Source organism: Schistocerca piceifrons, chromosome 4 (genome assembly GCF_021461385.2).
Source record: "Schistocerca piceifrons isolate TAMUIC-IGC-003096 chromosome 4, iqSchPice1.1, whole genome shotgun sequence".
NCBI lineage: Eukaryota > Metazoa > Arthropoda > Insecta > Orthoptera > Acrididae > Schistocerca > Schistocerca piceifrons.
The window spans coordinates 485,093,631-485,099,176 of NC_060141.1; positions in this window are offsets into that span (position 1 = coordinate 485,093,631).

Below are 5,546 nucleotides of genomic sequence, written 5' to 3' on the forward strand. Positions count from 1 at the left end.
CTCGCACCGGTCGCCTTTTACTATAGCCCAGATTTTGCCACCCTGTCCTTATGGATACGTACTCCATAGCCCCACATTGATTTCTGCGGTTATTCTTGCTTTTCTGTTAACATTTCCAACTCTGCGCAAATGGTGCAGTTCCCCGTCGTTAAGTGAAGGCCGTCCGCCACTGCGTTGTCCGTGGTGAGACGTAGTGCCTGAAATTTGGTATTCTCTGCACGTTGTCGACACTGTGGATCTCGGAATGTTTAATTCGGCTTCTGAATGGAGTGTCCCAAGGGTCTAGCTCCAACTAGCACTGCGCTTTCAAAGTCTGGTCTGCTAATTCCCGTCGTGCGGCCATAAACACGTCGGAAACCTCTTCAAATGAATCACCTGAGTACAAATGACAGCTCTATGAATGGCTGTCCATTTATACCTCGCGGACATGATACTAGTGCTATCTGTGTACGTGCATAAAGCTATCCCATAATTTTTGTTATCACTACCTGCCCGAATGTGGTGGTAGCAACCATCTGGAAAGGAGCTGTACATGACTATTGCAATTATATTTTGGGTACCTTTACCTCATCCTATGAACTCCTCTTGTGATTCGAACCCTGAATGCATGACTGTGTAGTTCACTGCATCAAAAATTTTAATTAATGATGGGAACCAATAGTGTGGTACAGCAATTTTGCCGTCTTGAGGCGGTATAGGAAGAAAATCAGACAGATTTATCTACATCGACGGGGCATGCTGTTTATATCAAGAGACATCGTTGAGTCGGCGAGCGCCAGGAGTGTTTCTTTCTGTTTCCTTCCCGCACCACACTTTCTCAAACCACCAACGAAAGCTGCCATGTTTTAATTCAGATATTTCAATACTTGTGAGCTACAATTATTTTTATCTTTTCTGTTTAAGCTTACTTATGTTTGGGGGAAGGGTATTTATTTAAATACTTTCGCGTGATTTTACATGTGTGTTAAAGATTATTGATAAAATGGTTGGACGTCTTGTTATCAATGAACTGCTCCCACGTGTAGTGATAACACAAAGCGACTTTGCGAACCATTAGTAAAGTTAATTCATTACAAGTGCTTCAATTTTATACATGATACGTATTTCTGGTCCATGCGGTATTTATTCAGTTCTACTGTTTTGCCTGTTCAGAACACCTTTTGTGCAGATGACTTCGCATTGGTAACTTATCACATGGCATGTGGTAGTGAATGAGCCTTCTGCGCTTACAATTGATACTAAATGTTTGCGTCTTCAGTGATTGATCGCCAAACAGGTGGATTATTCGTTGTAGAAATTTCTTTGAACAGATGAGTTTTCTGTCTTCCTCATGACTACTACATGTAACCCTGACTCCCTCATAGTGTGCATGTATTCTTGTACGATTATTTAACGCATTAACCAGTCTTTTACACCGATAGTATGTGACTTTACGAGTCAAATGAATACTGACATGCAAGTATAATCTCCGAACATTTTATTAAAGACCAGTTCAGTGCCTTTTTTGTGATTTCGTGGCTGTTAACAGATGAGAACCCACCTCCTCATATGTTCATAGTAGTCAAGTAGTTTTTTTCCTGTGGTGGACAGTGTAATTTTTTATTCTTTATTATGAGCTAGAATGAATGTGTGAGTGATTTCTATTCTGTATCCACAACTTACATTGAGACAGGCATTTTCCAAACATTCATGTACCGTTTGATGTTACGAGCAGTCACGATAGGATGGGCAGTTTCATGTTTATTAATTTCTCTGTGTTAGTGGGGAAATAAGATCATGGGTGGGACCTTTAGGTTGACTTACACCAATAATCCAAAACATGAGCTCTGCCCACCACGACGTTCGATGCCGCCTTGTGGCTTCGCGGGCACGTGACGCGGTAACAAAAGTATGTAAGCGGAGCAGACACAGATGGGGCATCACCCCAGCGAAGAAACAGGGTACAAGTGGGGGAATCCAATGAGATAATCGACTTTGACAAAGGGCAGATTATTATTGGACCGAGACTGTGAACGAGTATCTCGAAAACAGCGAAGCTAGTTGATTGTTCACAGGCTATTGTAGTGGGCACCTACACAAAGAGATAGAACAACAGTGAAACTACCACAAGGCGCTAAATGGTTGGACGTCCACGACTCTTCACAGAATGTGGAATTCGGAGGCTTGTCTGCTCTGTGAAGTAGCATAGATGGTGATCTTTGGCATCTCTGTCGAAAGAGCGCAATGCTGGTGCACGCACGTGCGTTTCGGAGAACACCGTTCATTGTACATTGTTGAACATGGAGCTCCGCAGCAGATAGCGCCTGCGTGTACCCACATTGACCCAGCAACATCGTCAACTACGATTGCATTTGGCTTAGGAGTATCGGGATCCGACCGTCGGTCTATGGAAACGTGTCGGCTCTTAGGGTTAATCACGTTTTTGCTACACAAGGACGCTGGTCGTCTTCACAAACGCCGTCATCGAGATGATAGGCGGCTCGGAACCTGCAGCGCGCCACGGATGCAGACTGGCGGGAGCAGTATTATGCTATGAGAGACATTCTCCTGCTCTTGCGTGGGAGCTGTGGTAGTAGTCGAAGACACGCTGGCAGTTGCGAACCACCTGCGGCCCTTCATGCTCGATGTCTTCCCCTGACGGCGATGTCATCTTTCAGTTGTATAATTGTCCATGTTTGGTAGCCAGAAACGTGATATAGTGGTTCGAGGAGCATTGTAGTAAACTCACGTTCATGTCTCGGCAACCAAATTCGCTTGATGTAATTACTACGGATCTCATCTGGGCCGCTATCGGACGCCATCATCACGTACTTAAATCAGCGGGCCGTGATTTTCGCGAATTACATTACCTGTGCGTAGGCATCTAAATCCACATACCTCCACAAACCTGCCAACAAACTGTCGGATCCCTGATACACAGTATCAGTTATGTACAGTACTGACAAACTAGCTATGAAGCAGGCGATCGTAATGTTGGGGCTCATCAGTATGTGTTTAAATCTTGTGTTATCAGTACTAGTTTTATGTTGTAGTAATAAAATCAATGTGTATAGGATTAAGAAACCAAGTCTTCTACACTGAAGGCCAATCTCGAATCCTTAATTTAATTCATATTTTTTTAGTACTTACATTATCCGCTTCGTATGAGAAAATTTTCACCTAGTAAGGCCAGCCAGTGTTAATTATAAAGTAATTACGATAGTAATTGAGAGCCGGCCGTTGGTAGCCGAGCAGTTCTAGGCGCTTCAGTCTGGAACCGCGCGACCGCTACGGTCGCAGGTTCGAATCCTGCCTCGGGCATGGATGTGTGTGATGTCCTCAGGTTAGTTAGGTTTAAGTAGTTCTCAGTTCTAGGGGACTGATGACCTGAGATGTTAAGTCCCATAGTGCTCAGAGCCATTTGAACCGTTTGATAGTAATTGAGAGTAAAAACTGTCACAGCATGATTAAGTATGAAAGAGGAGCAGGTATGTTACTGTTCATATGAGTCACATTCTCATGCTCAACAACCCAGCCTAAAGAGTAGGTAGCTAACAAATTTTCATATATTTTTTAATGTTTAACCAATTCAGATGCGCATGTGTGAACTTTACCTCATCAAATGTCCAAGTCTTATGTTTTCAGCTTCTACCACTGCGCACAACATGGATCAGCTTTATAATATTGCTGGGTTCCGACCTTCTGCTCTGTGGTACGGAATTATGGAATGCTTTGAGAAAATGTGTTCATCCAGAGAAATAAGCTTTATAGCACAGGCTACCAGGTAATTTTCGACAAACAATAGTTTTATGATACAGCGACTTACTGTTCGTAAATAGTTTTTTTTCCGCCAAATGTGAATCGAGCTGTTACGAAATGACTGTGACTGGTATTTTTAATATCTTTAGCAATGTTATTTATGTTGCTCCGATAACGGTCCAAAAATCATGGTGGATACCATCTAGTAGTACTTAAGCACTCTGTCTTCAGGCCACAAGTGGCCATCGGGGCCGAGTCATCCTCATCTGAATATTCGGATAGGAGGGGCGTGAGGTCAGCACACTGCTCTCCCGGTCGTTATGATGGTTTTCTTTGACCGGAGCCGCTACTATTCAGGCGAGTAGCTCCACAATTGGCATCACGAGGCTGAGTGCACCCAGAAAAATTGCAGCAGTGCATGGCGGCCTGGATAGTCACCCATCCAAGTGCCGGCCACACCCAACAGTCCTCAACTTCGGTGATCTGTGTATCCACTGTGGCAAGGCTGTAGCCAGTAGTACTTAAGTTACTATAAAATATTTCACCAGATGCTACCTTCAAATACTGTATGCAAATTGAAATGATGGCAGTGTATAGAGCAGGAAATGGAAGGTGCTAGGCCACAAAATATAAAATTCTTTTTCAAATTTTATTTATTTCCCAAAGAGTTAAACTTTAAGCAGGTTAGTTAAATCTCAACAAATAAACTTCAATTTAGAATTAGTAACCAATTTGAACTTAAAGAACTGCAATATTAGTGTTTAACATAAAAGAAAGTTCATAAAAATAGTTTCAAATTACACTTCTATAATTCTGAAAATTACAAACAAACAAAATTCCATCGTTGAAGAACAGTCTCTTTTTGTGAAGTCAGCACACAGACGCAGTGGTTTGGTGCATCATTCGAGAATGGCTCCTCAAACGTGATTATAAAACTTATTAATACAGTTATGAAAGCAACCCACTGTAGCGGCTCAAATTACAACATAAGAGAGCACACTTATAAATATGCAATACAAGCCATTACGTAAAGGAGACACAGACAGTTGATACAAACACTTCTTAGAAATAAAAATAAAATTCATGTCAAAAGCAATTACAGCATCCCACTTACACCTATACTCGATACACAAGTAAAGTGCACACTTACTCATATGAATAAGCAATACTCCACACACAGTTGGACATGTAATCTACTCTGTACATTAAAGGTACTCATTAAAATTATCTTTGTCATATAAAGCTAACACTCACTTTAGCTGTGACTCACATTCCTGGCTCACAGTCGTTAAAGATACTCATGAGCTTCATAAGCAACAACACCTTGAAACAGCTTAAAGAAAATAAATTACTTTCAGAGCATTGTTCTTGTGCAGACATGTTACTTGCTTCTAGCGCCGTTGCACACGGAATCTGAATGTAACTAGCGAAGCGCCACATGATGTTAAAGGACCCACCTTTTCAGCAAAACAACAATATTTGCTGAATTTTATTTTTAGCTCCACCAAAGCCCAACAGAGAGCGTTACAAGAAAAGGGCACCATTAGCGAGTCTCTCATGACTAGTTCAAGTTTAATAAATTTCAGGCTCATATGATTCAGTAGGATTCCAATGTGTTGGTGAATAACGCTTTCACTGAAAATTAATGCACTTCACCAGCTGTCTCGTAAAATGCTGAGCACACACGTGCATTCCTTCATACATTGAAGCCAAGGGCTTGCTCACCACTAAACTTCCGTTAGTTGGCCACCAACCACCCACATGGAATTGATCAGTAGTGGAGCTACACGATTTCTGACACAGCTTGC